The 16471-nt window shown below is 40.0% G+C and overlaps 1 long non-coding RNA gene across 1 annotated transcript in view; it reads right to left on the reverse strand.

Annotated features, from left to right (window-relative positions):
- Positions 1 to 6041: 6041 nt before the first annotated feature.
- LOC118893856 overlaps positions 6042 to 16471 on the reverse strand; it is a 92692-nt gene continuing 82262 nt past the window's right edge. Inside the window, exon 5 of the long non-coding RNA XR_005019622.1 lies at positions 6042 to 6124. This is a non-coding gene — a long non-coding RNA (uncharacterized LOC118893856). The remainder of the gene's footprint in view (positions 6125 to 16471) is intronic.

Raw genomic sequence — 16471 nt, forward strand, 5'->3', positions numbered from 1 at the left:
ATTAAAAGCAGCACGGGAAAAACAAAAAATAACATACAAAGGAAACCCCATAAGATTATCATCTGACTTTTCAGCAGAAACTCTGCAGGCCAGAAGGCAGTGGCAGAATATACTTAAAGTGATGAAAGAGAAAAACCTACAACCAAGAGTACTCTGCCCAGAAAGTATCTCATTCAGATTCAATGGAGAAATTAAAAGCTTTTCATACAAGCAAAAGCTAAGAGAATTCAGCACCACCAAACCAGCTTTACAACAAACGCTAAAGAAACTTCTCTAGGTGGGAAACACAAGAGAAGAAAAAGACCCACAAAAACAAACCCAAAACAGTTAAGAAAATGGTAATAGGAACATACATATTGATAATAACCTTGAATGTAAATGGATTAAATGTTCCAACCAAAAGACACAGACTGGCTGAATGGATACAAAAACAAGACCCATATATATGCTGTCTACAAGAGACCCACTTCAGAACTAGGGACACATACAGGCTGAAAGTGAAGGGATGGAAAAAGATATTCCATGCAAATGGAAATCAAAAGAAAGTTGGAGTAGCAATACTCGTATCAGATAAGATAGACTTTAAAATAAAGACTGTTACAAGAGATAAGGAAGGACACTAAGCGATCAATCCAGGAGAAGATATAACAATTATAAATGTTTATGCACCCAACATAGGAGCACCTCAATACATAAGGCAAATGCCAACAACTGTGAAAGGGGAAATCGCCAGTAACACAATAATAGTAGGGGACTTTAACACCCCACTTACACCAATGGACAGATCATCCAAACAGAAAATAAATAAGGAAACACAAGCTTTAAATGACACAATAGACCAGTTAGATTTAATTGATATTTATAGAACATTCCACCCAAAAGTGGCAGAACACACTTTCTTCTCAAGGGCTCACGGAACATTCTCCAGGATAGATCACATCTTGGGTCACAAATCAAGCCTTGGAGAATTTAAGAAACCTGAAATCATATCAAGCACCTTTTCTGACCACAATGCTATGAGATTGGAAATCAATTACAGGAAAAAAAACTGTAAAAAACACAAATATATGGAGGCTTAGCAGTGTGCTATTAAATAACCAAGAGATCACTGAAGAAGTCAAAGAAGAAATTAAAAAATACATAGAAATAAATGACAATGAAAACATGACAACCCAAAACCTACGAGATGCAGCATAAGCAGTTCTAAGAGGGAAGTTTATAGCAGTACAAACCTACCTCAAGAAACAAGAAACATCTCAAATAAACAATCTAACCGTACACCTAAAGCAACTAGAGAAAGAAGAACAAAGAAAACCCAAAGTCAGTAGAAGGAAAGAAATCATAAAGATCAGATCAGAAAAAAATGAAATAGAAACAAAGATCAATAAAACTAAAAGCTGGTTCTTTGAGAAGATAAACAAAATTAATAAACCCATAGCCAGACTCATCAAGAAAAAAAGGGAGAGGATGCAAATCAATAAAATTAGAAATGAAAAAGGAGAAATCACAACTGACACCACAGAAATACAAAGGATTATAAGAGATTACTACAAACAACTATATGCCAATAAAATGGACAACCACGAAGAAGTGGACAAATTCTTGGAAAGGTACAATTTTCCAAGACTGAACCAGGAAGAATTAGAAAATATAAACAGACCTATCACAAGCAATGAAATTGAAACTGTAATTAAAAATCTTCCAACAAACAAAAGTCCAGGACCAGATGGCTTCACAGGCAAATTCTATCAAACATTTAGAGAAGAGCTAACACTGATCCTTCTCAAACTCTTCCAAGAAATTGCAGAGGGAGGAACACTCCCAAATACATTCTACAAAGCCACCATCACCCTGATACCAAAACCAGAAAAAGGTATCACAAAAAAAGAAAATAACAGACCAATATCACTGATGAACATAGATTCAAAAATCCTGAACAAAATACTAGCAAACAGAATCTAACAATGTATTGAAAAGATCATACACCATGATCAAGTGAGATATTTCCCAGGGATGCAAGGATTCTTCAATATACACAAATTAATCAATGTGATACACCACATTAACAAATTAAGGAATAAAAACCATATGATCATCTCAATAGATGCAGAAAAAGCTTTTGACAAAATTCAACACCCGTTTATGATAAAAACTCTCCAGAAAGTGGGCATAGAGGGAACGTACCTCAACATAATAAAGGTCATATATGACAAACCCATAGCAAACATCATACTCAATGGTGAAAAACTGAAAGCATTTCCTCTAAGATCAGGAACAAGACAGGCATGTCCACTCTCACCACTCTTATTCACATAGTTTTGGAAATCCTAGCCATGGCAATCAGAGAAGAAAAAGAAATAAAAGGAATACAAATTGGAAAAGAAGAAGTAAAACTGTCACTTTTTGCAGATGACATGATAATATACATAGAAAATCCTAAAGATGCCACCAGAAAACTACTAGAACTAATCAATGAATTTGGTAAGGTTGCAGGATACAAAATTAATGCACAGAAATCTCTAGCATTCCTATACACTAACAACAAAAAATCAGAAAGAGAAATTAAGGAAACAATCCCATTTACCATTGCAACAAAAAGAATAAAATACGTAGGAATAAACCTGCCTGAGGAGGCGAAAGACTTGTACACAGAAAACTGTAAAACACTGATGAAAGAAGACAAAGATGACATAAACAGATGGAGAAATATACCATGTTCTTGGATTGGAAGAATCAATATTGTGAAAATGACTATACCACCCAAAGCAATCTACAGATTCAATGCAATCCCTATCAAATTATCAATGGCATTCTTCACAGAACTAGAACAAAAAATTTTACAATTTGTATGGAAACACAAAAGACCCCAAATAGCCAAAGCAATCTTAAGAAAGAAAAACAGAGTTGGAGGAATCAGGCTCCCAGACTTCAAACTATACTACAAAGCTATAGTAATCAAGACAGTATGATACTGGAACAGAAACAGAAATATAGATCAACAGTACCGGATAGAATGCCCAGAGATAAACCCATGCACATATGGTCACCTAATTTACGACAAAGGAGGCAAGAACATACAATGGAGAAGAGACAGCCTCTTCAATAAGTGGTGCTGGGAAAACTGGATAGCTGCATGTAAAAAAATGAAATTAGAATGCTACCTAACACCATACACAAAAATAAACTCCAAATGGATTAAAGATCTAAATGTAAGACCAGACACTCTAAAACTCTTAGAGGAATACATATGAAAAACACTCTTTGACATAAACCACAGCAATATCTTTTCTGACCCACCTCCTAGAGTAATGGAAATAAAAACAAAAATAAGCAAATGGGACTTAAAAGCTTTTGTACAGCAAAGGAGACCATAAACAAGATGAAAAACAACCCTCAGAATGGGAGAAATATTTGCAAATGAAACAACAGACAAAGGATTAATCTCCAAAATATAAACAGCTCATGGAGCTCAATATCAAAAAACCAAACAATGTAATTAAAAAATGGGCAGAAGACCTAAATAGACATTTCACCAAGGAATGGTGATGGCCATACAGATGGCAAAGAGGCACGTGAAAACCTGCTCAACATCACTAATTATTAGAGAAATGCAAATCCAAACTATAATGAGGTATCACCTCACATCAGTCAGAATGGCCATTATCAAAAAATCTAGAAACAATAAATGCTGGAAAGGGTGTGGTGAAAAGGGAACCCCTCTGTATTGTTGGTGGGAATATAAATTGATACAACCACTATGGAGAACAGTATGGAGGTTCCTTAAAAAACTAAAACTAGAACTACCATATGATTCAGCAATCCCACTACTGAGCATATACCCTGAGTAAACCAAAATTCAAAAAGAGACACGTACCACAATGTTCATTGCAACACTATTTACAATAGCCAGGACATGGAAGCAACGTAAATGTCCATCGACAGATGAATGGATAAAGAAGATGTGGCACATATATACAATGGAATATTACTCTGCCATAAAAAGATAGAAAATTGAGTTATTTGTAGTGAGGTGGATGTACCTAGAGCCTGTCATACAGAGTGAAGTAAGTCAGAAAGTGTAAAACAAATACCGTATGCTTACACATATATATGGAATCTAAAAAAAAAAAAAAAAGTACTGATGAACCTAGTGGCAGGGCAGGAATAAAGACACAGACGTAGAGAATGGACTTGAGGACACGGGGAGGGGGAAGGGTAAGCTGGGACGAAGTGAGAGAGTGGCATGGACATATATACACTACCAAATGTAAAATGGATAGCTAGTGGGAAGCAGCCGCATAGCACAGGGAGATCAGCTCGGTGCTTTGTGACCACCTAGAGGGGTGGGATAGGGAGGATGGGAGGGAGGCTCAAGAGGGAGGGGATATGGGGATATATGTACGCATATGGCTGATTCACTTTGTTGGGCGACAGAGGCTAGCACAGTATTGTGAAGCATTTATACTCCAATAAAGATATATTTTAAAAAATCCCTTTGGGGAAAAGAAAATATCATTGGTAATGATAAAAACAACTAACATGTATGGGGTGCTAGTCACCGGTCTCTGTTTTTTCATGCATTAGCTCTTTTAGTCACTGTCCTAATCCTATGAGGCAGGAGCTATTACTGTCCTCATTTTATAGAGGAGGAAACTGAGCTAGTCTGTCTCCAGAGCCTGTGTGCTTATCTGCCTCCCATGAAAAAACAGCTGAGGGTACAGTAGGATACGTGTGCGTTTGTAAATTTGACAGAAGTAGGGACGCAGGATGATGGTGGACTTAGATACACTCCCATGTTTCATTTCTAATCTAAATTTTGAATCAGGCAATGAGATATAACAACTGTCTGTTGTGAGGGCTGCCTGGAAACCCTAGGCTGATTTGGGTAGAATGCTTGATACATTTTGCCAATCAGAGCCTCTGCTCCTGGTAATCAGACCGCATGTGTCAGCTCATTAAACCATCACTCCCAATCCTAAAGCTGAAGCAGTTATGTTGGTGTGGGGAGGGAGACCTGGATGTGTATTATAGTTCAGTGGGATGGATATGTCAGTGTTCTTTGTTAAAAAAAAAAAAAAAAGAATTTCATTAGAATCTGGCATTATCTGAGGGTCTGGGTGCTTATTTAGAGGGCTCTTTGGCTTGATTTGGTATCTAGAACCCACTTTAGCCAAAGGCCAACGAGTAGCCAAGCTGAGCTGTTCTTTTCCAATTAAAGAAGTCTACAGGGGCTTCCCTGGTGGCACAGTGGTTGGGAACCCGCCTGCCAATGCAGGGGACACGGGTTCGAGCCCTGGTCCGAGAAGATCCCACATGCCACAGAGCAGCTAGGGCCGTGTACCACAGTTGCTGAGCCTGTGCTCTGGAGCCTGAGAGCCACAACTACTGAGCCCACATGCCATAACTACTGAAGCCCATGCACCTAGAGCCTGTGCTCTGCAACAAGAGAAGCCACTGCAATGAGAAGCCCGCGCACCGCAACAAGGAGTGGCCCCCACTCTCCGCAGCTAGAGAGAGCCCGCAGGCAGCAACGAAGACCCAACACAGCCAAAAATAAATAAATAATAAATAAATTAAAAAAAAAGAAGTCTACAATCTAACCCTCCCAAAATACATTAGTAAACAGTGGAAGGAATGCTCCAGCTCATAACACCCAGAGGAGGTGTCCGTACCCTGTCCCACTGTTCTGCCTGTTTGGGGCTGGCATGCGTTTGAAGCTGGAGTTGTGACTTGATGAGCCAAATTGTCCTCCCCAGCCGCCTTTTGTTTTGTCACAATTAGCTGCACGTGCAGAACTGTTTTCATCTGTAATTGCTCCCACGAGGGGGTAATTGCATCCCAAAGTGGTTGGCTGCACCAATGGTAGGAGCAATTAGTGACAAAAATGCAAATAATTGCAGGCATCCGAATTGCAGTTTTATAAAAGGGACACCCAGTAGAAGCTTAGCTGAAGATTTGGCTGCTCTGTTTTTTCCCAGTGGAAGTGTATTTGTTATTTGAAACCAATATTATAATCTCTGAACCTACCTTGACTTTCCACACTTCTAGGGGCCTCTTGGAAATGGTGTACATTACAGAACCAACGAAAACCCAGACCGATCCCAAATGGCAGATCATTTAGGACCTAGAAAATGAAGTAACTTAAAGTCAAAATTATCTTTGGGGGAAAAGAAGTACAAACGATCGAACAAATGCATTTTTATCATAACTGTGCATCTCATTTCCCCACACCAAACATAGGGGAAAACAGGGTTACAGAATTAGTAATAGAGTTATTTTTTATTGACTGAGCCTCTAATCACAGAATTCCAGGAACTCTAGATACACATCCTTTCCATCCCCGACTCCCCACTAAATTATTCCCAAATAATGCAGGATCATGGCAACCTCAGTGAGACATGATCATAGCCTCTCTCCATGGCTTTGCTAGCCTTCTCCATCCAGGTAGCACTGGGCTATGCCGGGTGGCCTTGGCTTTCTACTGCTCTGGATGGCAATGGGGGCTCCCAGGTTGTCCCCTTTGAACTGGGGGAAATACACTGTTGTCCATTCGTGTTACGGTCTGTAACACGGGCCACAAGGGAGTGCATCTTTCTGCTCTCCAGAAATTTTAGTGAAACACCTCTGTTGCGCTGCACCCCGCAGGCCCACAACTGTTTTAGTTGCCCAGACCTGGGACCAAAGAAAGAGCCCAGAGACAGTGAGAGACACTTCAAGGGTTTATTGGACAGGGGGATCTTACACAAAGGGTCCTGGAGCGATACCATACCGGAGTGCAGCAGAACGTAGGCAGGACGTGGCAGAAGCCTTCACTACTCAGGGGAGAAGGAGGCTGCCCTTTATAGGGGGAATTGAAGGCAGGTGGGCACAGAAGTTACCGGGGCCAATTAAACCTTATAATTAAGAGGATTGGATAGTCATGTGAGTGAAGCGGGGACTGATCAAGCAGGGGATGTACAGAGAGCAACAGAGCAGCCAGCCTGAGTGGCCCAACAATACAGCCTCTCCTTTATTTTAGTACTTCAACTTCCCCAGCTCTAGCCAGAGACTGGGGAGAGGGGGTATAGGGGAAAGCTAAGCGTGGAGGGCATCAGGAAGACCGATCCGGAGGGCAATGTGAGCCCTGCGCCCTCCACTGTACTCAAAATCACCCCCCACTCAACATTAGTGCACACACCAATTCTTCTTCGTTTAGGAGTTTCCTCCTGTTAGCTTTTTGGACCCACAGGCAAAAGGACCTACAAATGGGCTCCTCTTATTTAACCACAGGGTTCCAGAGGTCCCTGGACAGGCCTGAATTTTCCTGGAAACACAGCCTAAGCTGCCTTGGGACCCCAGCTACAAGGGTATTGGTTGACAGAGAAACATTGCCCTAAGGAAGACAGGAAGGGAGGGCAATACTTTATGGCAGAGTGTTTTACAGCAAGGAAATAGCAAGCTCCTATTGATTACGGGCCCACAGGGGCCAATGTCACCAACAGAATGAAGAAAATAAACTCTGGTGATGTGTGTATTGTTTAGCATTCCTGTATTAGCAAAGTCTTTCCCCTGGGGAATACGTTTTCTACATGAATCAATGCCAATACAACCAGAAGCATGTGGAAGAAACAGAGGAATATATAATGCATTTCCTTCTGCTAGAAAAACCACACTTTTGTCTTGCTTGTAGGGTCAAGGTAGAACTTGCAACACTTTGGGGTGGAAAGTGGGAGGGTGAGGGGTGAGCTCCTTTGTTGACAAGAAACAGTTTGGAGGAAACGCTGGGCCACCTGTGGGCAGAATGTATTTAAAAAACAAAGGTTGGCCCAGCAGTGGAGATCTCGTGGCTGCTGCTCTAGGCGTGAATTCTTAGTCAGTTTAATAATAGCCTCCTCTGCCCAGTGCTGGGAAAGAAATGTCGTGTTCCATTTACTCCTGCTGTTTGTAGCTTCTGGGATGCTACTCCATCATCCTGCCAATATAATTCTCCCCTCTTTCCTAGCTGTAGGCAGCCCTTGTCCAAAAGATTTACTTTGCAGATAAAAGAAGAGGCATTAAGTGGTCAAAAATGACTAAGGTGAGGGCTTATAAAGTGTTTTTTGCTAAGATGGAGAGAGGAAGTTAAAAAAAAAAAAAAAAAGAATTGTGCAAGGATATTTAAGAGGGCTGCTCAGATATGGCAACATGAGATGAAATGTGGTCCGGCCAACTATTTGGTTTGGGTAAACAGAGAAGGTAAGATCATTCTGAGTCCTAGAAAATCCCCTTGTGGAAAGTGACTGCCTCTGTGTCCCAGGCCTAAAAGAAACCTTATGACTGTTTGTGGAAGGAATTCTCTCTGCATAGGCTGCTGTCAGATTCTGTTTTCCTACCTTGGTGATCTGGTGTGTGATCAGCAGAAGGGTTTAACATCGGTGGCTCTGTGTGACAATGCCTTGCCTACGGAAAAATGGACAACTGCTGGACTTTGGTGTGTTACAAGGAAGGGCCTCCTTCCCTGTTTGCCTATGCTAGAATTAATTTAAGCTGGGAATAAAGGCTTGAATGACTTGCTTAGGCTTTAAATCCAAATATTATTTGGAGATGGTACATTAGTGGAAAAAATCACATTAAAATGTAAATGATTGATACGTTCTTCTAAATCAGAAGGAGGCAATGAAAATGGGGAATAGCAAAACAGACATGTAATCTGTTGAGAGCTCTGGGTAGACTGATACAGGGTGGTTGGTGTGTGAGATGCTAGTTTTTGAATAGCATGAATAGGAGGGATTTCTGGGTTAGCATCAGGAGGGAGAGCAGAGCATTTCAGGATGTCATGGATGTTGGTTGATTTCACCTGATTGGTATTCTTTCTCCTTTCCTTTTGGGGCACTATGCCTCTCACATTCCATGTGGTCCTGGAAGGGCTAAGTTCTCCCATGATCTTCCCCACCTCCCTATGATACTCTCTGACCAATCAGAAGTATTAATCCGGGCTTCCCTGGTGGTGCAGTGGTTGAGAATCTGCCTGCCGCTGCAGAGGACACGGGTTCGAGCCCTGGTCTGGGAAGATCCCACATGCTGCGGAGCAACTGGGCCCGTGAGCCACAACTACTGAGCCTGCGCGTCTGGAGCCTGTGCTCCACAACGAGAGAGGCCACGATAGTGAGAGGCCCGCGCACCGCGATGAAGAGTGGCCCCCGCTTGCCGCAACTAGAGAAAGCCCTCGCACAGAAACGAAGACCCAACACAGCCAAAAATAAATAAATAAATAATAAAATTAAAGTTTAAAAAAAAAAAAGAAGTATTAATCCTTCAGGGCACTAGCCTTCCTTGTGACATGACTCATAGACACTGGGAGAGAGAAGGTATCTATTTTATTCTAGGATTTCTAGTTGTAGGGATTGTGTAAGGCTGGAGTTGCTGCAGGCAATTTCCCCAGCAGTGTGGGAAAAACTGCTGGTGGAACAAAGCTATCACACAGAGGAAAGCAGAACCAAGATCACCTCTTGAAGAGAGAAACACACACAGATCTGATGGCATCACTAAAGGTTCTGGATCCAGCCATGCCTGAAGGGAGAACACTCAAAGTCACAAGAGCCTCAACAGAACCCCTTTGGCTTGAGAAAGTTTTAATTGGATTTTTGTCATTTAAAACCAAATACACAGGGAATTGGAGAGTAGGAGGGACCAATGGATTTTAATGAGTAGATATAAACTCTATGTTTAGACTCTACATTTTTCAAAGGACCTACAAAGAAAAGACAGAATCTTTTGTGTTTCTTTGAATATGACTTTGCTCTGGGGTGAAAACATGTAGGTTTTGGTTTTACCTGGGAAAGTTATTTAATCATTTTGTTTCCTCTTTTGTGATATAAGAATAGTAGTAATGCTTGCCTCGTGTAGGTTAATCTGTACAGAACTCTAAGAATGGTGCCTGGCACATAGAGTAAGAGCTCAGTACATTTATACTTGCACTTTCATACTGTCCTTGCATCTCCCTTTTCTCTTCCTTGTCCTCCCTCTCCCACCCCAAGTCTCCATCAAATGTGGAGGAACCAGTCTGGTAAAGGCAGAATTGGAGCTGGGAAGTAACTGAGCTGGTGAAGGCAGAAGCCTCTATAGTGAATGGGGATAAAAGAGAGTCTGGCAAGAACACACATTCATTTAACAAGTTAAGTCCATCACACGTGGACTAAACACAAATGAATCATTTTATTCATACTAGCCCTTAATGTCTTCCAGGCCAGTGAAAATTCAACGCCTGCATATATTTTCTGGTATAAGATTTTAAAGACAAATTGCAAAGCTGTAGGGAATTCACTCAACAGAATTGCCCGTGTTAATAACTTGGAACAGTGAACTGAATGATCCTAACATGATACACAATATTAGGTAGCTCAAAAAAATTATAGGTATTTAGGTTGGTGATACAGTTTTTAACCCAGAGTTAAAGGTTCTTGATTACAGAATATTTGAGATTTAAAGTAAAACAAATTATTTTCCACTAGCTTCTTTATTATTTTTATACAAAAATAACACTATGGTCAAAGGCAGAAGCAATCAAACATAAAGCTAATGCAATTAAACCTCAGGACCCTTTCATGCATGGCTCCTTCCAAGGCCCTGGAAGTGTATAAACAACATGTTCTCATGTTCATGTATTTTTGTAAGATTTGCAAAAGTAAAATATTTTTGCATTCTTTTAAAAAAAGAGAAACCCCAGTATTATGTAAGCTACAGGCCTCATAAAACCTGGACCCACCATCTGTCAAAGGTCTATTGCAATAGGTTTTTTAGTGTATTATTAAGAAAAATAATCGACCATACTTGGAAATAAGACTAAGAGAGTACACACAGCCTTTCAATATCACACTGAGGTGTTACTAAACAAACACACCAGTGAGTATTTAATTATCTAGGGGAATGTGTCTTAATTTGACCCCTTTTAACCCAATGCTTAAAGGTTCCAGACTTTGTGAAATTCCATGTTAACTTGTAGATTAAAAAAAATTTTTTTTTGTCTAGTAGAGATGCAAATAATTTCTGTCTGGTAGAAAAGATAACCGCAAAGATTATGATTTTATAACAAGTTTTGAATCTAATCTAGTAATCTCTTATTTTTTCGTTGCCTCAATTCCTCCAATGCTCTTTGCATCAGCTTTACTGTCTTATTAGTTTCCTCATTAATGAATAAAATCTTTGACATGTGTTCATCCTATATTTGTACAATAGTCACATTTATAACTTTTTGGAAATTGTACTGTGACAGCATATTAAACCCTCCAAAGGAAATCATTCTGTTTATAGTTTACTGTGACATGCACAGGATACATCACATACATGGTTGCCTTATGTAGGGGTCAAACTTCCAACCTGGCATGAGCTCTCACCACAAAACCTGAGAATCTCTTTCATTTTATGGCACAGAGCCCCAGCTTGAAGGCAGGCCTGTAACCTTTCCCAGCTTCCTCAGTTTCATCATCTTTAAAATGAGGATTGCTGTTAAGATTACATAAGATGAAGTCTCTAAGGTCTGGCACAGCACCTCACATAGTAACCCTCAATAAATGTTGGTATCTTTCTTGCCTTAGACAACATCTTTCTAGTTACCAAGGAAGTCCTAGATCTCCCCCAGAACCCAGGGTAGAAGTTAAAAAGATTAGACCCACAATTGCGCTTCCCTGGCAAGCAAACAGTCTTAGCAAAAAGCACGCAGACTAGAGAGTCCTTCTCCTTCTCTGATTGTGGGTTAAATGGCTCTGTCAACCTCAAGACTCAGTCAGAAGCAGAAAATGACTTCTCTCCTAAGGGGTCCCCTCCTGAACCTACCGGTTCTCAGACAGTGTCTTAGTCAGCTTGCGTTGCCATAACGAAATACAATAAACTGGGTGGCTCAAACAGCAGAAAGTATCAATAATTTTCTCACAGTTCTGGAGGCCAGAAGGCTGAGATCAAGGTGCCAGAATGATCAGGTTCTGGTGGGGTCTCCTTCCTGGCTTTCAGATGGCCAGCTTCTCAGCACACAGCTTTTCCTTGGTGTGTGCATGTGAACTTCTTATAAGGCCACAAATCTTACTGGATTAGGACCCCACCCTTATGACCTCATTTAACCTTATTACCCTTAATTACCTCCTAAAATCTTTATCTCCAAATATAGTCACATTGGGGATTAGGGCTTCAACATATAAGTTTTGAGGGGATACAATTCAGTCCATAGCAGACAGGTTGAAACCTCATCCAACTTTTTACCAATTAGTTGGACCCATTTCTATCAAATATTGTCCATCTTTCCATCTTCTCAGTTTTCAGTTTTGGAGGCAAAAGGAGATCTCTCTCCAGTTTGGTTCTTTAATTCTTTCAGAGAGCCCCCCACTCTGCTGCCAGAACCTAACAGCACAGTGAAATGGTTCAAATTCTTGGCCAGACTCCACGGGATGAAGAATGTACAGGCAGAGGGGGCATGAAGCTGAATAGCTGGGATGGCCAGAGTGAGATATTGTTGTAGACACAATTATAGATTCTGGTAGAGGAACTCCCTGTCCAAAACACTGGGATCACAGACCATGGTTTGCTCCATTCTGCCTTTATAATTCTCCTCAACCTTCCCCCTCATGAGTTAGTACTTTTAATTGTTTAGACTTCATTATTATTTCTGGTTCTCTAAAGGAAATGTTTTAGCTTCCTCTATCTATAGAGACATCCATACATCGCTTTCCTCCTTCATTTATTCACTCTTTTAAAACCCAACTGCCAAGGAAGTCATTGAAAAGTTTCCAGCAGGGAGGCAAGAGGGTTAGGTTCATTTATAAAGAACACTTGGATATGGTACATATATACAATGGAATACTACTCATCCACAAAAAATAATGAAATAATGCCATTTGCATCAACATGGATGGACCAAGAGATTATCATACTAAGTGAAGTAAGTCACACAGAGAAAGACAAATACCATATGATATCACTTATATGTGGAATCTAAAATATGACACAAATGAACTTATCTATGAAACAGAAATGGACTCAGAGATATAGAGAACACACTTGTGGTTGCCAAGGGTGAGGGGGGTGGGGGAGGAATGGATTGGGAGCTTGGGATTAGCAGATGCAAACTATTATATATAGAATGCATAAACAACGAGGTTCTACTGTATAGCACAGGGAACTATATTGGAAAAGAATATGAAAAAGAATATGTATATGTATAACTGAATCTGCTGTACAGCAGAAATTAACACAGCATGGCGGTGAACCAACTATACTTCAATAACATAAATTAAAAAAAAAAAAGAACACTCAGGGCTCTAAGGAATTCCAGTTTAAGTCAAGATGGAGGAACCAGGACCAGATTTATCCTCCTGTCTTAAACAACTAGAAAACCAAACAAAATATATAAAACTACAGTTTTCAGATATATGACAGGCTGTGCAGTATTGTAATATTTGACAGGTGGGGAACAAATGAGGTGAGCCTGTGATAGCCCCAGCTCACTTCCTGAAGGTTCTTTCTAAGATGCAGCACAGGGAAGAGGAGCCCAGCACAGCCTGGCAATCTCACTAAGCTGAGGAGATATAGAACAGAGTTTGGGAGGAAGTCAAGGCAGCTAGAATTTTTGTTTGAGGATATAATACCAGAAAGGAAGGAAAGAGAGAGATGGTGGTAGAGATAGAGATAGAGGTAGAAGAGAAGAGGAAGAAGAAGGAGAAGAAGGAGGAGGAGGAGAAGGGGAGGGGGAAGGGGAGGAGGGGAATAGAATGGAGATCTATAGAGGAATATCCTCAAGTGTTTGGCTGAGTATATATCTGTACATGTATCAGAGGCAGGGAAAGAGCCACTGAAAATGAGTGACAGAAAAATCACTAGAGCTGGAATAGTGTATATTCCAACAAGCTAGAGTAGAAAGACTTTGTAATACAAGGGGCATTGAGTATAATCCTCAGAAGGGGTTTATCTTAGTAGTAGAGCTAAATTAGCCCTTTACTAAAGACTGCTCTGAACTCACTTTAACAGAGCTGAGAAGCAAGCCTCAAAAGGGTCCAAATGATTCCAAGTACCTTATATGTGCACCAGAATAAAATCCAACACTATTTAAAGGAATATAACAAACTCTAGCATGTAAACTTCACAGTGTCTGGCATCCAATTGAGACAAGGAATATTATTAGGCATAAACAGGGACATTACATAATACTAAAAGGGTTAATTAACCAAGAAGCTATACCAATCCTAAATATGTATGCACTTAACACAGAACTTCAAAATACATGAAGTAAAATTGATAGAACTGAAATAAGATACAGACAGATCCACAGTTACAGTTGGAATCTTCAACATTTCTCTCTCAGTAATCAACAGAACAAGTAGACAGAAAATCAGAAAGAATATAGAGGCACAAAAATCTGTTTATAAATATTCATAATAGCATCATTCATGATGCCAAAAAGTGGAAACAACCAAAATCCATCAACTAAAATATGGGTAAGCAAAATGTAATAGAGTGATAAAGTCACTACAAATACTGAATTGGCTAATACTGAACAATTACATCTGGAGGAAGTACAGAGTTAGGTTCCTGTGAGCCTCTGGCCGTAGCAATTTTGTTAACTGATCGATATATAATCTTTTAAAATATTTGTCTTCATTTAAGGACAATTTATTTATTTAAAGACACTTGATTCATTAACACTGAACTCAGGACCAATAGCACTATGACTTATGTCTGAATGAAGCTTACCTAACACACGCATTTTCTCTGTAAGGCACATTGCAGGCTTCCTGTGCTTAGGTACACTAGATTGGACTTCAGCACTATGTTGGGGGCCATTTTAAACAGTAAAATCATCAACAAAAAAGCAAAAAAAAAAAAAGCAAGAAACACGGCACTAAGTAGACTATGAAAAGGACACTTCTTTTTAGTATGAGAGCTGAAGCATAGGGTGACTCCAAATTTTTGTTACTCTGTCATGTTTGCACATGACCACGAAGGCACTGTGAGTATTGATTTTGGGGTTACAAATAAATTTTAGTGAGTAGGTGAATTAGCAAACGTGGAATCTGGGAATAATGAGGATTAACTGTATATCATACAATGGAATATTATTTGCCATAGAAAAGAATGAAGTTCTGGTACCTGCTACAACATGAATGAACCTTGAAAACATGCTAAGTGAAAGAAGCTAAACAACACAAAAGGCCACATATTGTATGATCCCACTTATATGAAATGTCCAGAATTGGCAAAGTGACAGAGGCAGAAAGTAGATTAGTGGTTGCCAGTAGGGCAAATGGGGAATGACTCTGCTAGAGATATGGGATTTCTTTTGGTGTGATTAAAATGTTCTAGAATTAGATAGTGATGATTGTTGTACAACTTTGCGAATATACTAATAACTACTGAATTGTATACATTAAAAGAGTGAATTTTATGGTATTAAATTGTATTTCAGTTAAAAAATTAAATAAAGTTTTAAACTAAAAAGAATATAGAAGGCCTAAAAACACTATCAATGTATTTTACCTAATTGGTAATTTTAGGACATTTGATATAACAGCAGAATACACATGCTTGTCTAGTATACATGAAACATTCACTAATATAGACAATATTCTTGGCCATAGTACAAACCTCAACAAATTAAAAAGTATTAAAATCATACAAATTATGGTCTCTGTCCATAACTGAATTAAACTAAAACTTAGTAACAGAAAGCTATCTGGAAAATCCTTAAATATTTGAAATTTAATGTGTTATTATTTTTTTTTGAGTTCAAGTACATTTATTCAATTGACACCAGTGGGGAGTGTGCGGGGAGACAGGTTATCTTTTCTTCCACACAAACCATCAGACGGTTTCACAGTTTCCCCAAGTGGAGAAGTCTAAATCAATGCACACCCAGTGGACAGAGAAAGCAGATAGCAGCCCGCTGTACAGATATTTACACATAATTACGGGACCCACAGGATGTGCCCTGGCCCATCCCTGCCTCTCCAGTCCCTGACCCGGACCCTCCTCTCCCACCCCAACCTCATTGCCTTTAGCTACAATAAATATCCCAGGGCCTGGGACATAACAGACCACTGAGAGGGCTGCTGGCCCTGGATGGCTGGACCCAGCCGGCCATGGCAAAGGGGTAAAGTTCCTTCAAAAGCACCCCAACACAAAAGAGGGAGGATTTTCCTCAATGGCGTGGGAGTCCAGCATTGCGCAGGGATTGTGGAGACCCCTCGCTTCACCTCTCCATTCACCTTTGCCTGTGTAGACACTGATGTAGGCTTCTGCTAAAAAGCAGTGCTAAAAAGCACGGTGCTTAAAAACCCACCAGTCAAAGAGGAAATCACAAGGTAAATTACAAAATAGTTTCAATGGAATGAAAATGAAACATAGCATATCAGCTAAAATAGTGCTTCAAGGGAAAATTATAGAATTAGAGACATATTAGGAAAGAAGAAACGTCTCTAAGCTTTCAGCTTAAGACACTAGAAAAAGAAGAGTAAATTAAACCCAAAGCAAG

The sequence above is a fragment of the Balaenoptera musculus genome, chromosome 4 (assembly GCF_009873245.2).
Source record: "Balaenoptera musculus isolate JJ_BM4_2016_0621 chromosome 4, mBalMus1.pri.v3, whole genome shotgun sequence".
Classification (NCBI taxonomy): domain Eukaryota; kingdom Metazoa; phylum Chordata; class Mammalia; order Artiodactyla; family Balaenopteridae; genus Balaenoptera; species Balaenoptera musculus.